Source organism: Callithrix jacchus, chromosome 13 (genome assembly GCF_049354715.1).
Source record: "Callithrix jacchus isolate 240 chromosome 13, calJac240_pri, whole genome shotgun sequence".
Lineage (NCBI taxonomy): Eukaryota > Metazoa > Chordata > Mammalia > Primates > Cebidae > Callithrix > Callithrix jacchus.
In genome coordinates, this window is record NC_133514.1 from 52500762 (window position 1) to 52524500 (window position 23739).

A 23739-nucleotide genomic window follows, 5' to 3' on the forward strand; every position below is an offset into this window, starting at 1 on the left:
AGGCCAGACCCACCCAAGATAACCTCCCTTTGGTTAACTCAATGTCTGTCAGCTGATTAGGAACCTTAATTACATTTACAAAATTCCCTCACTGTTCCTACATAATCAACCTCATTACACAAGTGAAGTCCTGTCATAATGAAAAGTCTCACCACACTCAAAGAAAAGAGATTAGTCAGCACATGTGTGCTTGGGGCAGGAATCTTAGGGCCATCTTAGAACTTGGGATTCATGCATTTTGCCTGGTGACACTTTCTACTTTGCACTGCAAGTACAGAAAGTCTTATAAGTAAGGAGTCAGAAGCCACAGTTCAAGTCCGACAAGGTAACTAGACAATTAGAAGGAAAATCCCAGATGAAAGGAAACTTTAAGAGGGAGTGAGTCCATCAATCTGCATGTAAACTCTTCCCAGATATTAAACCCTCTTTACCATTGGACCATGCATGTGCATGTGAGACTTCAAGAGGCTAGGCAAGCAGAGCAGCTGGAGGCTGAAATAATCCAGTGATTTCAGCTGCTGGATATCACAGGAGAGACCATTTGACAACCTGCTACAACAAGGCTTGATATGTTTCAGAGGAACATAATTAAATCCAGAGTCTCTACATGTATTTATAATATTCAGTATACAATAACCAATTAGTAGAAATACAAAGTAACAAACAAATTGTGACCCATACTCAAGAAAAAAGTCAATAAACACCAATTCCAGGATGACCTACATATGAAATGAGGAAGCAGAGACTTTAAAGCTGCTCTTATAAAGTTTCAAGAGCTTAAAAGGAATATTCCAGTTCCACTCCATTTTGTTTACATTTGCCTGCTATCTCTTTGCTTATTCAGTTATTTTAAATCCTTCTTTGTTATCTAAAATACAGGGAAACTTCAAGAGAGATTTTGACCAGAACATATATATATATATATATATATATATATATATATATATATATATATCTCAGCAAAATCTTGATGTTTGGGAGAATAAAGAGGAAAGAAAGGAAGTAAACAAAGATGAATGATATGGTTTGGGTCTGTGTCCCCACCGAAATCTCATCTCAAATTGTAACGTCCACCTGTCAAGGGAGAGACATGGTGGGAGGTGACTAGATCATGGGGTGGTTTCCCCCATGCTGTTTTCATGATAGTGAGTAGGTTTCTCCCTAGATCTGATGGCATTAAAGTGTGGCACTTCTTCATTCACTCTGTCACTCGCTCCAATTGCCATGTAACGTATGCCTTGCTTTCCCTTTACCTTCTGCCATGATTGTTAAGTATCCTGAAGCCTCTCCAGCCATGCAGAACTGTGAGTCAATTAAACCTTTTTTGTTGATGAGTTACCCAGTCTCAGGTAGCATTTTCATAGCAGTTAGTCTGAGAACAGACTAATACAACAACCAAATGTCTCATATGGGAATGAGTGAGAAGTTGAGGAGAGGGTGAGTGGGATTGTCAAAGGATTATAAAGCTCATGAACACCAGAAAAGGTAAAATAGCCATTAACCAGAGAGAAAAGGAGCAGAAAAATGAAACCAGATTGTATGAACAAACATAAGAAAAAGTAACAAAATAGAAGAAATAACATTAAATTTTACTTTAATTAAGTTTCTAATTTTTAGCGTCTAGCTAAAATCTCTCTTGAAGTTTTCCTCTATTTTAAACCTAGTTAGGTTTTGTTGTTTTTATACACCCTGGAGATATCTGATATTCAATAGATTTTAGTCTTTTATGTCTATTGTAATATTAATTTTTTAAAACTAATTTTCTATATTTTGGGGCAAGATATTTTAATAATTTTAATTTAATGGAGATTATTTAATTTAGTGGGGACTATAATAGATAGGGACTATTAATTCCTTCAGTGTCTATCAAAAACTCAAGGAATTAATAGTCCCCATCCATTAAAAGATGTTGTAAAGGCAAAATTAGACACTTGCTGAATTTTAATCTATTTAGGATTGAACAGAGTTTTGATTACCATTTCCACTAATTTAAAGGTTATTAGCCCACTTGAAGTTTCTTTTTTCTTTTTCATTTTTCTCGTAATATATTAATTTCATCTAGGTTTTCAGATTTATTGGGGCATAGCCACTATATTAGTTTGTTTTTGCATTGCTATAAAGAATGACCAGAGACTGGGTAATTTATTTTAAAAAAAGGTTTAATTGACTCACAGTCCCACAGTCTGTACAGAAAGTATGGCTGGGGAGTCCTCAGGAAACTTACAATCATGGCAGAAGATGAAAGGGAAGCAGGCAATTCTTACATGGCAGGGGAAGGAGGAAGAGAAGTGGTAAGGTGCTACATACTTTTAAACAACCAGATCTTGCGGGATCTCACTCGCTACCATGAGAACAGCAAGGGGATGTCTGTGCCCATGATCCAGTCACCTCCCACCAGGCCCTGCTCCAACACTGGAGATTACAATTTGATGTAAGACTTGGGCAGGGACACAAATCCAAATCATATCAGCCATCCATAATATCCTTTCGTAATTTTGTAAAAAGTTTATTGTATCTAAGATTTTTTCTCATAGTTGTTCTGAATTCGGTTTCTTTGCATCTTCTCTCTTTTCTTCTTGATCACTTTTGCTAGCAATCTCACTCATTTGCTTTTTAAAGATTCAGCTTTTGGTTTTGTTATTTTTCTCTATGAGATTTTGTTCTAAGTTTTAAAATTACTAACCCAAACATTTATTCGCACAACTAACGTTGTTCAGACCCCAGGGAAATACTTGTCCATATCTTTTACCCTATGCCCTGGAATAAAAGGCGACTATTTAAAAATGCCGTGAAAGTGTGTGGCTCATGCTACTACTGACTTTAGAGAAGGACATTGTGTTGGAGTGTTTGAATCATGTTAGCAATGGAAGAACTTAACTAAGAAAAACTAAAAATTATTTGCCTTGTCAAATCCTTCCTATCAGAGAGCACAAAGGGCAGTTGATTCTTTTTTTTTTTTGAGGCAAGGTCTCACTCTTTCATCCAGAATGGAGTGCAGTGGGTGTGATCTCAGCTCACTGCAACTTCTACCTCCTGGGTTCAAGCGATTCTCCTGTCTCAGCCTCTCAAGTTGTTGGGGTTACAGGCATGTGCCAAAACACCTGGCTAATTTTTTTTCTGTATATTTAGTAGAGGTGTAGTTTCGCCATGTTGGCAAGGCTGGTCTCCAACTCCTGGCCTCAAGCAATCTGCCCTCCTCGGCCTCCCAAACTGTTGAAATTACAGGCGTGAGCCACCATGCCCAGCCAAAGGCAACAGATTCTTGCATAACACATTGTTATGTAGTAATAGAAATGAACATGATTTTTCTGTGGTTTTGTTTTACTTCTCTTGGTTTTCTATGTTGTGGTTCCAAAGGTCATCACAAGTTAGTATTTATTTGTAAAAGTTGGACACATAAATTTAAGGAACATTTTGTAATACGGAAAAAAAATTTTGTGTTTCTCTCAAGTTTGTTAATATGTTGATTGAAACATAATGTTAGAAATTAAATAAGATTAAAAGAATTTTAAAATATTTAATGATATTTATTTACATTTTAATTAGAGTACTAATATTTATTAACTGTAATTTGTATTTTGCGTTTGAATATTGATAATTTTTAATATTTTGAAAAAATAACATTTTGAAAAATATATAAAAAATTTCAAATGCTTTATTTTGTCATTTACTTTATGTACATTCAAATATTGATGAAAACACATTTATATCTTAAAACAATGACGTATTAACCCTTTAGATTACTAGAAATTAATATAAATAGTGATTACAATGGAAATAAAAATGAAAATAGACCTAAGAAAGAAAAATGCAGGAAAAAATTAACATTTTCAAAAAGGAAGTATGCTTATATGGTTAAAAACCAGAAAAAATAGTCTGGGCACAGCGGCTCAGGCTTGTAATCCCAGCACTTTGGGAGGCCAACGTGGGAGGATCACGAGGTCAGGAGATTGAGACCATCCTGGCTAACACAATGAAACCCGTCTCTACTAAAATTACAAAATATTAGCTGGGTGTGGTGGCACACACCTGTAGTCCCAGCTACTCGGAAGGCTGAGGCAGGTTAATCACTTGAACCCAGGAGGCAGAGGTTGCAGTGAGTCGATATCTGCCTGGGCAACAGAGCAGAACTCCATCTCAAAAAAAAAAAAAAAACCCAGAAAAAATAGAAATAATCTGATATTTTACTGAACACAACTTGCAATAAATACAAACAAACATTAGATGTTTTTATTTATAAATATTTAATCATTTATTAAAACAAGGATTATGAGCCATATAATTAGTCTCATTAAATCCACAAGTTTATAAGATCATATGAAATCTTCACAATTTCATAATCTTTACTAGATGAAGGTTTATCTACTGACTTTGAATATTACAATTTGAAAAGTCAACCTGAAGGCTATCCTTGCAATGCTGACTTTTCCATTAGAGATGAAAAAGGCAAACTGAAGTGCAAAGATGAAACCCGAGAAACTTGGCTCCATTTATTTAATAATCATCCTGGAAAGTGGCCGTGGCATCATCAGACAGTATGAGAATGTTTCCAGCAAAATTCAATGTGCTCAAATTAATTACGGTTTTCCATTGGTTGAAAGTGGCAGAAATTTTAGGATTTTATTTTATGCCAAAATCCTTTAATTGGAGGGAAAAAAATGTCACTTCTATATGCTAGTCAGAAAGAACACATTTTGTTGCTGTAGTCACAACATTTTACAGCAAGTCATCAACATTATCTTTAACCAATACTTTAATTTGCAACAAGAAACACAGTTACTTGATTTAAAAAGCATGAAATTTAATTTGCATATTTAAAATACACATGCAGTAAGAGGTAATAATTAAATAAGTATCATTAATTAGGCCAGGTGCGCGGTGGCTCACGCCTATAATCCCAGCACTTTGGGAGGCCGAGGCGGGTGGATCAGGAGGTCAAGAGATCGAGACCATCCTGGTCAACGAGGTGAAACCCCGTCTCTACTAAAAATACAAAAATTAGCTGGGCATGGTGGTGCCTGCCTGTAATCCCAGCTACTCGGGAGGGTGGGGCAGGAGAATTGCTTGAACCCAGAAGGTGGAGGTTGCGGTGAGCCGAGATCGTGCCATTGCACTCCAGTCTGGGTAACAACAGCAAAACACTGTCTCAAAAAAAAAAAAAAAAAAAAAGAAAAGAAAAAGTATCTTAATTAAATAACTATAGCATTACTTTTTAAGGCATTCACAGCACAATACTTGCTGAATGTAATAGAGCATTTATAGGTTTAGTAGAAATAATTACAGAACTTGATGTCAGAATAGTGAACATGCAAGACAGATAAAAATAATAAAAGAAATTATTTATCTCTAGAAAGGAGAATTCAAACTTAATAATTTAAGGATTAGTAAAGAAAAAATTATGCATATTTTTTAAATTAACTATTACTCATTTCAAGTAGATTGCACCAGGAACAAAATTCATATTGAACAACTCATATTTATACATCTTGTCAAACTATCAGAATAACAAAGGCAGGAAAGTCGGGACTATTGAGTACCTCACTGATTGTACACCTGGTATAAAAAGTATACTTTTATCTTAAATGAAGAGTAGAAAAGAAATAACTTTCAGCATTCAGCACTGTTATGGTTTAAACGTGCTCCCCAAAATTCATGTGTTGGAAACTTACCATCCAAATTCATATATTGATTGAGGTGATCAACATGGGACCCCTGTGATGGGACTGGAGGCATTATAGTAAGTGAAAGAGGGACCTGAGCTGACATGCACACTCTTACTCTCTTGCCATGCATGCCCTTCACCATGTTATGGTGGGCAAGAAGGTCCTCACCAGATGCTGCAGCCATGCTCTTGAATTTCTCAGCCTCCAAAACTATAAGAAAAAACATATTCTTTATGCATTACCCAGTCTATTGCATTTTGTTACAGCAGCAGAAAACAGACTAAGACAAGCAATGATAAAAAAGACTTTCTAGAGGAGCCTATGAGCATGCAGAATCACGTTGTTAGAAAAGGAAGAGGTACAGCCAGAATGCTGACCAGAGATCTGAAAGCATTCGATGCCATGTAGGTGTCTAGGTTGACTTGTTACCAAGGAGACATGGTATTAACTGTGAGAATGTTGATGACATTCCTCAGAACAATTCAATTGTTATCTATGATATTTTTCATTTTCCCCAAAAGAAGTATCTCTGTAAAATACATGTAATTCATGACCATATGACTACCACTGGACATATGATGGGAATATCAACTAAATGTTTTAAAATTGTTTGATTTAATTTTGATAAGACAGGGCATACACTAAAAGAGTTAAAAACAATATAATATCACCAAATATAAATGCTTATCATGTTTTTTGGCTAAAATACATTTAATTTAATTATTTTATTTTTTTGAGATGAAGTCTGCCTCTATCACCCAGGATGAAGTGTAGTGCCACAATCCTGGCTCACCGCAACCGCCACCTCCCAAGTTCAAGCAATTCTCCTGCCTCAGCCTCCTGAGGAGCTGGGATTACAAGCATGTGCCACCATGCCTGGCTAATTTTTGTATTTTTAGTAGAGACAGGGTTTCACCATGTTGGCCAGGCTGTTCTCAAAACTCCTGACCTCAAGCAATCCACCTGCCTCAGCCTCCGAAAGTTCTAGGATTATAGGCATGAGCCACCGTGTCCAACCTAAATTTAATTTTGAATTGTGCTATTCGTAGTTATATTTAGTATGAACTATTGCTTACTATTAATAATATTATATTAACACATCTAGCTTTAACTATTTCACTTTTAGCAGTATTAAAACTTGGCTGGGCCTGGTGGCTCACGCCTGTAATCCTAGCAGCACTTTGGGAGGCCGAGGCGGGCGGATCACCTGAGGTCAGGAATTTGAAACCAGCCTGGCCAACATGGTGAAACCTTTTCTCTACTAAAAATACAAAAATCAGCCAGCGCAGTGGCAGACGCCCGTAGTCCCAGGTACTAGGAAGGCTGAGGCAGGAGAATTACCTGAACCCAGGAGGTGGAGGTTGCAATGAGCTGAGATTGCACCGTTGCACTCCAGCCTGGGTGGCAGAATGAGACTCTGTCTCAAAACAAAAAAACAAAAACAAAAAAAGTATTAAAACTTAAAGATGTTTAAGGAAATGTTTTTAAAATCAAAGGAAATTTCATGAGACGAATTATTTAACAGGGAATGTTCTCAAATGATGTATCAGAAACTGAGTTGATGGATGAATAGGAGATGAATTGATAAATACATAAAACACTAAGTAAAATGTTTGAAGTATTAATAGAGTCAAGGTGGTGAATATATATGTTTACCAAAAATGCTTTCAACTGTGTTGTTTCTCTGGTAATAGTCACGATAAAATGTGGAACAAAAATGAAGTTGCATGTGAAACTTACAAAAGGAGTCATGTTCAATAAAATACAAAGAAATTTAAACAAAAATGAAATGTTTACATGACTAAAAATGAAAATATTTGCATACAAAAAACCCCAAAACTTATTTCTATAGAGATTGTGGTCTGGCTATTAAAGATAAAAGTACAATATACTCTTAATTAGAGAAAGTTAAACAAATTGAGTAATATAACTGCTTCATAAGAATCTCCAAATTCAAACATTTAGAAGAAAAACTAAAATATAGATGGTTAAAAAAATCACATATTAAATAATATATAATTAAAATTAAATTATTTCATAATATTTTCCCTGATCAGAATAATTTATCACAAAAACCCAATGTAGTATCTACATCATGATATGTCACACTTATGATTCATTTCTGAATCTAAGAATTTCTTTAAATTTTTTGTTGAAAATTCCAGTTTCTGCTGCAGAATAGTTTCTCTAAAATGTAATTAATTGAAATCTGTCTAAATTATCAAGGCTCAAGAAAACTGGCTTCATTCGGCATTAGTATCAACAACGTATAACTAGAATACATATTAGAAATAAAATACATATTAGAAAAAATTATATATTATAAAATTGTCAATTATGAAAGCACAACCAGTGACTTCATTGAGAGGAAGATAAGAAAATAAATTTAAAATATATATATAATATACAATAATTTATTTATAACTTTGGTTTTCATTGTTTTACTTGTTGAAACATCACCTGTCCATTAACAGAACATCTAGACATATGCCATAAAAATTATATTCACGGCCAGGCATGGTGACTCATTACTGTAATCCCAGCACTTTGCGAGGCCAAGGTGGGCAGATCACGAGGTCAGGAGTTTGAGATCAGTCTGGCCAACATGGTGAAACCCCATCTCTACTAAAAATACAAAAATCAGGTGGGCGTGGTGGTGGATGCCTCCAATCCCAGCTACTTGGGAGGCTAAGGCAGGAGAATCGCTTGAAGCCAGAAGACGGAAGTTGCAGAGAGCTATCACGCCACTGCACTCCAGCCTGGATGAAAGAGCAAAACTCTGTCTCAAAAGAAAAAAAAAGTTTATTTGGTAATCTTTGACATTTTGCCAACTTTTAGTCATATTAAGATAAAATTCTACTTTATAAAAATTTAGATAAAATTCCTTGAAAAGTACAACTTAACAAAAGCAGATTCTAGAAGTAATCAGCTAATACTATTTTTAGTAAATAAAATGTACTAATTAAAATTAAATTAAATTTGTAAATAAACCCTTTCTTCAAACCGCAGATCTAAAAGGATGTACTGTAAAATTCTTCTTACTATCTTAGACAAACTTTTCCAAAAAATAGAAAAGAAGAAACTACTTCCCAGCCCATTTTATGAGGCTGGAATAACTTAATGATACAACCTAGTAAAGGGAATAGAAGAAAAAAATTTTAGGCCATAATAATCCTTATTAGCAAACACACAAAAGCCCTAAATAAACCATTAATAAATAGTTTAAATTATATACACTTTATGGCATATAGCCTATAAAGTATATTTTAAAGTATATAGTGAATACTAACAGTATATAAGAAAAGGATAATCCATCCAAACAAGTTGGGCTCACTCTAGGAAGCAAGGTGTGATTAACCATTTGAAAATGAATCCGGCCGGGTGCGGTGGCTCAAGCCTGTAATCCCAGCACTTTGGGAGGCCGAGGCAGGTGGATCACCAGGTCAAGAGATCGAAACCATCCTGGTCAACATGGTGAAACCCCGTCTCTACTAAAAATACAAAAAATTAGCTGGGCATGGTGGTGTGTGCCTGTAATCCCAGCTACTCAGGAGGCTGAGGCAGGAGAATTGCCTGAACCCAGGAGGTGGAGGTTGGGGTGAGCCGAGATCTCACCATTGCACTCCAGCCTGGGTAACAAGAGGGCAACTCTGTCTCAAAAAAGAAAAAAGAAAATGAATCAGTGTAACTGATGTAACTGATAACACCAACAAAATAAAGTAGAAAAACACAACTTCTGATTTCAATAAATACATGAGAATATTTAATTAAGTTTAATACCAGTTCATGAAGAGAAAAAAAAAAAACAAAACTTTTAGCAAATTGGAAATACAAAGATAATGCAGGCATTGCTAGTTCCTCACCCATATTCCAACTCTGATTCTCTTTCTAGGGCTTTTTTTGTTTTTTCTATCCTAGAAGAAATACAATGCAGAAATGCTGGAAAGTTGGTTTTAAGAAGTAACCCTCAGCCACTGCTGGTCTCATTTTTCTGAAGTGGGTAACTCTGAGTGAGGTCTCCCCAGGGAATTAAGCTCCAGTTGCCACAGTGGTAGCTGGAGCAATTGCATATCTTCCACTAGTCTCTTCTGTATAGCTCTCTCCTCTCCCAGATTCTGCTCCATTGACTCCAGTTACCCGGGCCTCACCGGGCTCCAGCTCTGCTCCACTTTGGGAGACTGACTGGCTTCACTTTAGTGCCCTCCCTGTGCTGTGGCATGGAAACTCCCTGCAGGCCATGGGCTGGGGTATTCATGGGGCTCACCTCATTATTCCCACAGGTGGAAATAAATGCAAGTGACCCAAAGGGGAACATACAAATGCCCCATTTGGAGGCTGTTGGCTTGGGGAAGCTGCAGGTGGGCTACAGAAGTGGGACAACCTGGTTGATTAGTGCATACTTGGATTTCTCTGGTTGGTCCTAGGTTGAGGGTGGGGGCAAAAATTAGGTAAGTTTTCAGTTATTAATCAAGTCATGGCCATTTTGGACAAGTTGTTATAGAGGTTTGTGTTAGGCCATTCTCACATTGCTATAAAGAATACCTAAGACTGGGTAATTTATAAAGAAAACAGGTTTAATTAACTCATGGTTCTGCAGGCTATACAGGAAGCATAGTGGCTTCTGATTCTGGGGAGGCCTCAGGAAGCTTCCAATCATGGCAGATGGTGGAGGGGAAGCAGGCATGTTTTACATGGCCAGAGCAGGAGCAAGAGAGAGGTGGGGGAGTGCCATACACTTTTAACCAACCATAAACTTACTCACTATTGTGACACAGTAGCAAGGGGAAAATCTGCCCCCATGATCCAACCACCTCCCACCAGGCCTCACCTCCAACACTGGGGATTACAATTCGACATGAGATTTGGGCAGGGAAACAGATCCAAACCATACCAAGGTTACTGTTTGGCTTCCTGGAACGGTGGCTAAGGGTACTAGCCTGACTTCCTGACTAGATGGTGTGTTGGCTTCCTGGAATGGCTACTATAGATCATAGTTTGGCTTTCTGCACTGGTTACTGTAGATGGTAGTCTGGGCTGGTTACTGTTAGCTTTCTGCACTGGTCACTGAAAGATTGTGGGTTGGCTTCCTGCACTGGTTACTGCAGACACTGGGTTGGCTTTCTGCATTGGTTACTGCAGATGGTGGGTTGGCTTCCCTTGCTGGTTACTACAGATGATAGGTTGGCTTCCTGAAGTGGTTACTGTAGACAGTGGGTTGGCTTTCTATATTGGTTACTGCAGATGGTGGATTGGCTTCCTGAACTGGTTACTTTAGACAGTGGTTGGCTTTCTGCATTGGTTACTGTAGATGGTGTGTTGGCTTCCTGGGCTGGTTATGGTAGATCATAGTTTGGCTTTCTGCACTGGTTACTGTAGATGGTAGTCTGATTTCCTGGGCTAGTTACTGTAGATGGGGGGCTGGCTTTCTGCATTGGTTACTGCAGATGGTGGGTTGGCTTCCTGGACTGGTTACTGCAGATGGTAGTCTGAATTCCTGGGCTGGCTTTGCCAGTCGTGTGTCAGAGTTCTATTTTTCCATGCAGTCTGGCCATGGTCCATTTGTGTATGCCATTTCTCATCTCTCAGGGATTACCCCTTGCTACCATTTGTGTAATGTCTGAAAATTGTTGTTTCAAATGCTTTTCTCAATATTTTAATTGTTTTAGGTGGGAGCATAAATTTATGCCCTGTCCCTCTATCTGGGCAGGAAGGGGATGCCTTGACATCCCAGAGTGAGTTTCAGGTTAATTATTCTTCTGTAATCTACCTGGGCTTTACCTCCATGGTCCTCTTCCATCTAGTTTCCTATTTACTTAGACTTTTCTAACCCCTTTGCTCTTTTTTTGTTAACTGGTTCTGCATAACCAATACTCCTTTTTCCTTTGCAGTCTCTGGCTAGGACCCCATCATAAAGAGAAAGACCTCTCACAAACCCTCCAGCATCTGTTTCACCAGGACCCAGGAGCTTAGTGCCTCTTCATGGCCTTTGGCCTCAATCTTGAGGATCTAATACTTTCCTAAACCATGGCAGGACCCGGAATGACTCACCTGGTTATTCTGGCCAGGCTGGCCTCAGCAACAGATATGTTGCTGCCCAACCACTTCTCTTGATGAGCAGAGATCTGTGCAGCACCAGACACTCACTCCCTATTGCATATTCCTGCAGCCCTAGAATGCCTTACTTTCAGACACGTTCCTCTTAAAACAGTTCAATTGACTATAATCTCTTAAGCAACCTATAATGTTATCTATGAAATTCCCACCTTTATGAATTTTTTTTTTACACTCATGCTTACTATGAATGGTCATTTTAGCTGCACATGAAGCTCTTTATTTTATTCATGTTGCCCTACCCTAGATGGTGGGTTTTTTAGGGGAATGAATTTTTTAGATTGGAAAAATGGCTGCTTCTCTTATATACAACCATACATTAGATTTGGTCACTAGATTTAAGAAGTACCTTTAGATTTTTAAAATAAGATTATATATAATCACTCATGTAGAGACAAATATATTTAATTAAGTTTTTGCATTTTCCCAAATAGAACATATCTGTGTATCCAACACCCAGATGAAGAATCAGAACACTGAAATTGCATTTTATTTCTACTTTCCTGGGCTATCTCTGCCATTAAGCTGACTGTAAGCTTTCTAAGGCCAGGAACTATGCATTGGTTGCTCACTTTTGTGTCTCAAGGGTTATAGCATAGTGCCTGGCCCATATTGAGGGCCTAATTTATTGAATGAATTTGTTGATGGTATTAAGGAGATGGAGCCATGCTCTTAGTGAAAACAAATTGAACCTCTTCTGTAAAAAATGCAATTCCTTTCTCCTTGGCTGTTGCTGACACATGTATCCTGTGTGTGTAATGTACAACAGAGCTCAGTAAAATTGCCATTATTGAAAGTATATTTAAATAATAATCATAAAAACAAAGCAAACTTTTCTTCTATTCCACCTATGAACAAAACAGACACAGCCTCTTCCTTTGTGGCAAATATTGGCAACTGAAAAGGCTTAGAGCTAGGATGGTGTGGATAGCTGTATGTGTTTTTGAAAGCAAATGTGTTTAGCAGAAAATGCATCAAAGTTGGCAAAATCCATTGGTCTGAAAATCCAGGTGACAGTAAAAATCTGCTCCTTTCAAATAAGAAGTTGGGTTTGCTATTCGAGGAAGGAGCGGGGAGCAGTTTGAGCCGAGTTCCACAAGTTGAGTCCAAATCTTATCTGTGATGAATAGCACTCATCCTCACCAAGCCCAGCACCCATCATCTTCTATTTATCTTTCAGAGACAAAAAAAAGTGGAGAAACCTGTGGCCTAGATTTGCTCACTTGCAAACTTTGAAAAATGTGTTGGGTGACTACATTATTCCAAAGTCATGGGTGCTTACTAAAATAGTCATGCCTGGAAGCAAGGGAAGAGGAATTGGAAATGGCCCTGTAGGGGGCTACTGAACACCCTCACAGAACAGCAGGCCACAGGGAAGTCACCCAGCATTCTCACCACCATTGGGTGGTGGGCCACTGCCACATTTTCCTCTTTTATGAAGGCTGTCTTTGTTCAAGCTCTCAGAAGGAAGAACAAAGGGAGAACCTTGTTTATCTTGTGCAGGAAATGCAGAAAGCCTGGTATAAGGTGAGAAAAAGTGACTTCCTTTTACTAACTAAAGAAATGCAGGGGTTGCCTCACTAGATTAGGGTGCAGGTGGAGGTAGGGCTGAGTGTCTAAGAGAAAATGCACTATGGTGTGGGCTGGAGTTTGCTATGTATTAGTTACTCCAGAGCCTTCCAGCTTCCTGCCAGGGCATTGAAATCCTTTGGTTCATTGTGGGATTTGGATGTGAGACAATTTGCTCTAAAGGGACTTTGGCACAGGTAAGTCATTATTAATAAACACTTGGCGAATGCCAACCATATGCCTAATGCTGAAATAAAGCTTTCTTTTACATTTTAATGTTAAGTCACCAAGTAAAGGAGAAGGCTACTCAGACCCTTGTTATCCCAGAAGAGGCAATTTCATAGTCCCCCTGTCCCCATGTCCTTGTCTTTCAATCCCTGGGTGTATTTTCCAAGGGTCTTTTCTTTTAAGAGAATATTCTAGGACATCATAAATGATGACTCTAAACCCTTCACCCCTTTCATTATCAAAAGAATGGATTTCAGAGAGGAATGTAAGTGTCTTCTGACATAGCCTGCCGTCCAACCTGCTCTTACAGGGTGACTCATTTCATAGCATCTGAGTTTAATGCCATGTGGTATCAAGCAGGGCTGCTTCTAAATGACTGAGCTTGAATTACATGGATAAATCTTTAAAAATACATGGTAGAAAGAGCTGTGTTTATTTTTAGTGGGTTTCTTCTCCTGATTTTCTCCCCATAATGTCTATCTGCATGTTTCTCTGTCTGTACGTTTGATCACATAGGAAAGCAAGGAAAAGCGGGGCTTCTCCAAGACAGACATGCAAACGATGTTTGGAAAAGCTCCTTTCCTTTATTGCCCAACAGGGACTTGTATTTAGAATTGGCACCAAAACAGCATAGTTTAACTCTTTCTATTTTCTAAGCAAAAAATGGTTCTTTTAAATGACAGTGATCCCCATTAGAGATGATTGGGTCAGGGTTGGATAAAGAATCAGAAGACATTAAACAAAGAGGAGGGGAAGACAACAGCTTCCAGTGTTTTCACGATGATGTTCATTTCAGAATTTCTAAGCACCTTATAAACAGATGTTCAAAGGAGGCTTAACCTATAATTTGCAAAATAGAGAAACTAAAAAAAAAAAAGCAGAAAATGAGGAAAATAAAAGTTTACATGCTTTTTGGTAGAGTTTTAGGGGCTCTGGCCTTATGATAGCCCCTTTCTCTAACTGCCTCTGACACCCCAGTTTCTTCTCTGATCAAAGGCTGCATAAACTGCCCCTTCTTGCTATAAGTTGAGAAGGCATACTTAGAGTCCCTCCAGATTCCTTCCATAGCCCACCAAGGTGTTTAAAAGCTTACCACTGAAGAATCATTTATTTTTCCATTCATTTGTTCAACAAATTCTTATCCTGTGCTTACTAAGTGCAAGAGTAGCATGACAGCCTTGGTATGAGTTGGAATACTTCCCATCTTCCAAGATCATGGCCAACATCTCTAGTAGATGTTTCTTGAAGAACTGAGATGCAAGCAGCCATCCCAAGACACTATCCTTTTGTTTATGGCACTCCCCTACTTAGAATCCTTCAGTGGCTGCCCTCCTAATTAAGATAAAGACCTGAGTACTGAGTGGCGCCCCAAAGCCTGGGTGCTCTGGCCCTGCTCTCTCTGCTGTCTTCCTGGAGGCCAGCCTCCTCCTTGCTCTGTCTTCTAGCTGCATTCTCTCTGGGGCCTCCATAGCAGGCAGGTCCATATTCTTCCCAGCTTCAGGACCTTCAACCTTGCTGTCCCTATACCTAGAATAGTCCCTGACTATCCCCAACTCCTGCCACATACACATACCTTTTTACTTAGTTAACTCCTATTTACCCTGGAGATCTAAGTTTGTGTCACACCCAGGAAGCCTCCCTCAATCATCCCTGCACCTGATCAAGTTCGGGCCTCCTCCTCCTCACCTCCTGAGGGCCCTGTCCTGTTCCTGCCAACACCAATTGCAGTGTATAATGAGATTTGTCTTCTATCATCTGTCTCCCCGACAGACCTTCATAGCATGTTGCCTGGCTACATCATCCTGGAGTAGAGCTTAATCCTTGGCACTGAGCAGACATTCAATTGAAATTCATTGCATCAATGAGCATGAGTCTATCTCATTGCTTTCCAGGCTGAGCCTCAGGGTTAAAGATGAGGTACAGTTGAAAAGCATAGAGTTTGAAGTCAGACAGGGACAGAGACAACACCAGCCCTCACCCATGGGCCCCTGGGTGAGATGGCTGGTGTTCAGAAACCAGGCTGAGTATTTCATATATACTCCCATTTAATCCTCAAAACCGCACGCTAGTTTGATATTATTTCTATTTTAAAGATGAGCAAATTGAGAGATTTAGAGGTCACACAGCTAGCTAAATAAGTGGCAGAGATAGGGGTGCTACTTATGTCTGTCTGATGCCGACACCGAGGCCCTTGAACTCCACCTAGCTTTTTACCATGTGTGAGCTTGTGCTTTACAAGAATTCCATGAGCAGCCACCTCGAGAGACTGTGTCTTGCAATCTTCTCTTTTTTAAGTCTCTCCACCCATTTTGCCACTATCAGATAAATTTCTATGTTCAACTGGCTGCTAGGGGTAAATACTCCCTAGGGTTAGGTAGGGTGGTGTTACAAATTTGTTGAATTCACAATTTTTCCATTCATTTCAAGTAGCTTTTGCTACACACCAAAAGGTCACGTGCTTGACAGCTGCGCTGCCCACAGGCTGAGACCCCTCCACTTTCCTTCCTGCAGTCTCCCATCCTCCAGGAGCCTCAGCTCCCAGGGCTTACAACAGGGTTTCTTGAGGCCTAGCACTAGAAATCTCACAGCATCACTTCCACTGCAGTCTGTTATTTAGGGCCAGTTACAAAGCAGCCCAGATTCAAGGGGTAGGGAAATAGACACCCCCCGTCGAAGGGAGGAGTGCCAAAGTCTCATTGCAAAGGAATGAGAAGTTGTTGTGAACGTCTTTGAAAATAAAATACCATGGCATATGATGGAGTAGGATGAGGTCACTAAAAATAGTCACAAAGCATTTCCCAATGGTATAGGAAAAGCACTGTGAAAAATGGGGAAGCGATGTGTATTATTGTCATAGCAAAGTTTACAGGCAAAGAAATCATGCCTAGACTGAAGTAGGAAACGAAGGAATGAAAACGCACAAATGAAAAAGAGAATGAAATTCCACCTTCAAGGTGTTTCCAGAACTTGTAGCAGCAGGCAGTGGCGGAGACAGAGTCCACGCTGACCCCTGCTCTCGGAGGACTGCCCAGTGGGAGGGCGCACTTGCAGTGTGGGGATGCCTTCATCCTCTTCCCTGGAGAGCCCGTCCCTCTTGAGTTCGGAGGGCTGGGCCTGCTAGCCTCACCTCTCCTTCATTTCCTACTACAGGATCCTCTCTCTCCCCAGCGTTCTCTATCCTCCCTAAGACAGTGGCCAGCTTCAAAAATTGGTTGGTTGCTGTTGTGGCATTATTTGCTCTCCTTTCCAATAAAAACATACCAGGTCCACATGTCAGCTACCTGGGGAGACTGTCCACACCACGCAGCTTGAGCTGAGGGGCCAGGGACCCCAAGAATGGGAAGGAATGCAGCCCGCACTGGGAAAGTTCCATGTCCAGACACCCACAAAGCCTCCCCAAGGCCTCTCGGGGACTCTCTCAACTCCTGGTGGCTCAGCTCAGGAGAACTGCAGGGAATCTGCCCTCAGACTGCTGAGAAGACACAGCCTGGAAAGGGCATCAGAGGCTTCTTTGGGGGTTAGAGAGAAGCAAGCCTGGGGGCAGGAAGGTGTCGCTCACACTAGATATCCCTTGGATTGAAATCCAGATCCTCGTTTAGATAAAAGGGCTACTCTTGCCTGTATGGTTCTCTAAGGCAAGTATTCATTTGTGAAATGAAGACCTTTATGGTATCTGTACAAGTTTTATCCTTTCTTCATAGCATCTTCAAACTTTGTTGCTTAGAAGGCCTTGCACCATTGCAGTGCTTCCAAAGCAATCCACTAAGGTGCTTGGGGTGGCCAGAGGGCACTGCACCCCAGGAGGATCTGGGCTGAACCCAAAACTTTCACATGTAGGAAACTTTTTGAAAACTCATAATTTAGCATTAATACTTTTGTAAATTGGGCATTCTACTCTCTTATCAATCTGATTGCTTTAATAAGACCATTTTCACGGTGGCTCAAGCCTGTAATCCCAGCACTTTGGGAGGCTGAGGCGGGTGGATCACGAGGTCAAGAGATCGAGACCATCCTGGTCAACATGGTGAAACCCCGTCTCTACTAAAAATACAAAAAATTAGCTGGGCACGGTGGCGCATGCCTGTAATCTCAGCTACTCAGGAGGCTGAGGCAGGAGAATTGCCTGAACCCAGGAGGCGCAGGTTGCTGTGAGCCGAGATGGCGCCATTGCACTCCAGCCTGGGTAACAAGAGCGAAACCCCGTCTCAAAAAAAAAGACCATTTTACATTTCTATCAAACAATGACTTTGCAGGAAGGATATCTGATGTTCTCTGAATTCCTTTGCATCTTCATGTACCCCTGAGTTTAAACGTGTCAGATTGAGAAATACAGAGAGCAGAATCTCTTCCCTCACAGGTAGGGCTTTACCAGCAGGGGCCTGAGGCCTCAGGGGCTGGACTCCTTATCTTGAGTCACGCGTGCATGGAGTGACCTGGGACTCAGCTGGGGCAGCCCCTGTGCTGACCCCAGTCTCCCTTCACAGACCCCAACCCTGGGGTCTCTGCTCAGGCTGTTAGTGGGGTTCGGTGGGAGAGAAAGGAGACTTGTGGTAATATCTTCCAGATGTCATAGAGATGACGTTGCTTCTGAAGTTTAATTGCTGGTAATAATGAAGGGGCTGAGAAACACAGGGAGTGATTAAAGATTTTGAGTAAAGCAGAAGTTTGGGCTTAGTTAATGACATTGGCAGGGGCAAGGAACAGGGGCTCCAAAGCCACAACCACCTACTCTTTTTTAAAAGAACATGGCTTTGGTGACAGTATTTCATAAACCGACAATATGGCCTGACAAAGGAATCAAAAGCATGCTTTAAAACACCCATCACTTTGGACTTAGGAATTTATTTTTTATAACCCTGAACAAAGGAATAAAAATAGATCTATATACTTATACGCTTTAAATGGTCTTTTGGAAAAGAATGAAAGTGCATATAATTGGGACCCTCCCAGAAAGTCTGCCTTATAAATATGGCTCGAAAGACAAAAATGACTTTTTTGCCTTGTTGTAGACACAAGTTTGTGGCTTTTAGAAGTTTTCATTTTGCTACATATTCATTTCCTTGGTCAAATCGCTGAACTCCCAAGGTTCAATTCCTTTGTCTGTAAAATGGTAGAGTTTTTAAAACTGTGATGGACCTTCAAAACTGTGAAATTCTAGGAATCTATGCCTGCCTAACTTATTTTCTTTCAAACATGCCTTCCATATTTTTTTAACAAATTATTTTATTGGTAAGTAAAAGAAGAAGAGCTAAAGAGACAAGCATGTGCCCCACCAGGGCTGTGACTGTGTCCCCATAATCTCAGTGAAGACAGCACTTCCATCAGCATCTAGACAGGGCTCGGCAAATGGAAGACACTCAATCCTGAATGAACGAAAGAATGAATGAATGAATGAATGAATGAACGAATGAATGAACCTGCTCATATCTGTTGTTACTATGTGTGTTAAAATCCAGGAAAAGTCTCTCCCATCCCCTAAGGTCATACATCATTGCGTTAAAATACTTTGTAAAGTTTCCAGGTGGAGCAAAGTAATCACCCTTACACATTTACAATTTACATAATGAACGACCATAAATTGACTTTTATTTTACGTTTTAAAGTAATAGAAGAAAACTGCTAAGAAAATATGGAATTGATTTTATAACATTTTGGTATGTAACTAGCTAAAATATTTTTAACAGCTTTAACAGAATTGATATGTAATTCACATACCATATAGTTCACCCGTTTAAAGTACATAATTTAATGGTTTTTAGTAAATTCATAGAGTTCCTCAATTGTCCCCATAATCTCGTTTTAGAACATTTTATCATAAACATTTTCCTAGAAGGAAACTCCTTGCCCCTTGGCAGTCTCTCCTCAGCCCCTCTCACCTCCCCTCCCAACTCCTCACTCCCAGGCAACAATTAATCTACTTTCTCTGCAAATTTGCCTATTCTGGACACTGCATATAAAGCAGAACTGAAAACAAAGGACCTTACTTTATCATAATTCCCATTGTGGTCCATTCATCCAGTCTTTATGGTACAGATATGCATATCCATGTACAGTTGGCCCTCTGTATTCGTGAGCTCCACATTCATGGATTCGACCAAACATGAATCAAAAGTTTTTGGAAAAAAAATGTTCCATAAGTTCCAAAAAGCAAAACTTGAAGTTGCCAGGTGTTAAATCCATGAGAGTGAAGCGATGCGTAGGCATTGCATCAGACATTGTAAGTAACCTAGAGATGATTTAAAGTATATGAAAGAATGTTTGTAGATTATATGTAAATACATTTTGTATTAGGGATTTGAGCATCCACAGATTTTTGGCATCCAAGGTGGCTCCAGCAACCAATCACCCATGATATGAAGGGACCACTATTCAATCATCAGGAATTGAAACCAACATAGAGCTAAATACGTCACTTCCTTTTCAGATTTGTAACAAGGAGAAAAATCGAACTATTTGGATTCTACCTACTTTCTTTTCTTGTTTCCTTGAAAAATTCTTTCTAGGTAAGAAAATGTCTTAGATTTGAAAACTAGACCAACTATATCAGAATCATGTATTATATATTGTGTTTATTAAAAATGTGACACTTGCTGAATCAAAAGCTCTGGAGGCATCTTCCAAGATTTTCTATTTACACCCCAGGTGCTTCCAGAGTTCAGGAAAGTTCAGGAACCCAAAGATAAAGGCAGACACAGGCCCCAGCCTACAGCCCCTGTGGGCCCCTCCTGTCTGGGGATGCATAAGTTGACCAGGTGACTGTGACTGGTGGCAGTCATGAGCATGCAGAAAGCTCACCTTGTCCCTCAGCCCAAACTCCACACCCAAATCCTGCCCTTCTCCCCACCACCCCAAATTCCCAAGGATTTCCAAAGGCCTAGGGTTGGATTTCATCAGCAACATGGATAATGACTGTCGATGGGTGAAAAACCAGTGGCCCTGTCACAGGGATGCATGCCTGCTTTATGGCATTCCTCGCAGGTACAGCCACGTGGAGGCCAGGCTCCCCCTCTCACTGAAGTTGACTTCTCCAGGACAGCCTTCCCCTGCCACAGTCTGAGTCTCCCACTGGTCAGTCAGGGGCCTTTCTGCACATGGCTGAGATCTCACCAGGGTCCCAGTATCAAGGGCCAAACTTGTCTCCTGCTTGGCCTTTGAGAGAAACTTTGTATTCCCAGGAGTGAATGCAGAAAACAAGTAAACAAGTAGTTTGCCAAAGCAAAAAAGGCAAGCATGGTGTTCCTTAAAAGTCTATTTCTCTTTCCGTGTAAGCATCCTCGTCATATTATGGTTAAGAAGACAAACATCTTGAACTGGGATTGATAAGTTTGTAATTACCACCCTGCTTTTAGATTTATACATGCAGAAAAAAACTGCATTGTTTCTTTATCAAGAGAAAGAAATCTGCAGGCTGTCTCAGATTGGATTGCAAGTTTGTGAGTGAGTTGTGGGATGTGTGAGTGAGTGTGTGTGTATGTGTGTGTGCAAGTTCATTTCATGTGTTAGGTGTGTGATTCCCAAGACTCTTCCTCACCCCAAGATTTTCCACAACACACCAGCAGCTTTCTTAGGCTATCAGGGGGTTTTCCTTCTTTTGTCCTAGAAAATGGGTTTACTTCAAAGCAGACAAAATTTGCTGTTCTTGAGTTCTGGAAAATAGAAAGGCGCTGGGATGATTCTTTTCTTATGCTGATATCCTTCAATCTTCAGGTGTCTGAGAGGTCTTTCTCCTCTCCAAATAGAACATTTTATTCTGGTGATCCAAGCACTGTGTGTGCATGAGTTGTATATACTTCTGTTTAAGCTGTGTGAGGAAGAGTGAAGAGTGGGCGTCAGTATATGTGTGAGTACGGACGTATATATACAAGTGTGTGCACCTGTATTTATACTAAAGTTAATAATAGCTAGAAAGTAATCCTAAAGTTAATAATATCTAGAAAATAAAAAGGGTTCTGAGGCCTTTCACCTCAATTGCTGTGTCAAATTGCCTGAGTTTAATCCATCACCTAGGCTGCATGTAGGTGCTGGATGCTAAGGAGGTTGGAAGGAATCAGACCTAGGTCCAGTTATGTCCCCAGAACCTGGAGCGGGGTCCCCTCTCCAGCTCACCACTGCTGGCGCTAATCACACCTGATTGCCAAAACTCTGTGGCCCAGAAGCCCAGTCCTGCCTCCTCTCTGATGGTCAAGAGGAGCAGTTAACACGGGCTCCCCTTCAGATCACTGCCCATCATGCAGCCCCAGGCCCAGGCTAGATGACACAGGATTCCAGGAGCCCAGGAGGTTCACGTCCTGGACACGCAGACGTTCTGCATGCCCACACAATTGTGGTGCCCCCATCACGGCTGATAAAACTAAATAGAGGGAGAAGTTGTCAAATTCACAGAAAAAGTTACTGGAGAAAATGTTCTGAAATGAGGTGTTGGAGATATTTTCAAAAGTGTTTGACCACATCTACAATCACATGTAATATAAGACAGTATTTAAGCCAAAATGATACAACATACTTTTTCAGTTCTCAAATATACCCTCCCTCTGGGTGTCTTAACACCTCTGAATTCAGGATGTAACTTCTGACCAGTTTAACTTGTAACATACTGTTATTCTTTTGAAAACAGAAATTGAGGCTGTATCTTTCAATAGATAGCATCTTAGCTTTAATAACATAGTGCCGCATTCATTTATTTGAAGCTCAGCATCTCAGGATTATAGATATGTTCTTTGAAGGCTTCTACCCTTCCCATAGGAGATGTCTCTGTTACTGGTGGGGAGGCCTTCTGATAAAGCAGAGGGCCGGCAGGCCAACAGGCACGCACACCCACTATGGGGCCACTCATCTGTCCGTATTCTCAGATTTGGAGAGGGCAGGGGTTGAGCCTGCAGCCTCCTGTTCCATCCTGAGCGCTAGAATCCAGTCCCCGATCTTGCAGCCTTTGTCTGTTACTATGATGCCCAACCCGTCAAAAGGGAATCCTTGATGCCAGGTGCTATGCTCAGCATTTTGCAGAATTCGTCTCATTTGCTTCTCAAAGTGGCCCCTTGAGAGGACTCCTGGCACTTGCCTTTGCAGACCAGAACATGACGGCTCTGGAGCTCACTAGCCTCCTGTTCCCATCCTTCCCTGAGTGATGGAGCAGAGGGAGCCCTGGCAGTCCCATGCTGGAGGCCATGCTGCTGCTGTTCCCAGTGTGGTCTGTGGACCATGGGCACTGGGCTCATGGCCCTGGTTGTCTGTCACAGCCTTGAGCACATTTGGGAAGATCCCACCCACCTCCCAGGCATTCTGCTGTGGCCCAGGGCCTAAGGCCCCAGCTCCCCAGCCTGAGAACCGTCCTTTCCTCCTCCTCAAGACTTGAATATTCCCACTGTCTCAGTCAGGCAAGTTCCAAGAAAAGAATCTGATTCAGTGAATTCACACTAAATTGTGGGGGATAGGAGGACCTCAGGAGTTTAACCCTTAGCGCTTTGCAGTTGTCAGCATGGTGCTAACAGAGTTGTAGGGGAGTTGTGAGGAACAGGGACAGCAGAGGGAAAGGGTGGGCTTGCTGTAGATGGGACAGCGCAGGGTCCCTGGGGCTGATCACAGGTGCAGGCGCTTGATGGCTGAGTCTGTGTCATCAGTGGACTGGGCCACCCTGTCTTCGAACATGTACATTCCCCAGCCTCACACATGGCAAGGCTGAGCACCAGCCAGGGACTACGTGTGATGGGCAAACACACTGTTATTAGCACTAAGGCTTGTGCCCTGCTTGCAACCGGCAGAAGGTGAGGCTGCGCAAGTTTAGGGCGGTTCTCCTCACTGCTGCAGCCACCTCCAAAGCCCACAGTCTCCCTCTGTGAACTCAACATTTGAGCCACTTCTTTCTCTTACTGGAAATAATCCCCCCTTCAAATTTGCTTTGCCACAGCAAGGCTAGTGGCCAACTTCTTCTCTGAGGCCCCTTGTCTGAGGCCCGCACAGTTCCTACAGAGAGTGGGCCACAGGGGCGTGCGGACAGTGCCCGATTGAGTGGCTGGCCCGCCCGCTGGGCCCCGGCCAGTGCTCCCTGCAGCCTGCCAGCCCCTCCAGCAGGGGAGGCCAGGCTCTGGTCAAATCCCTGGTAATGTGGTCACCCCACTCGGCACATGCCTGCCACAGAGTGCCCTGGAGGAAGCTGGAAACCTCGAGGTCC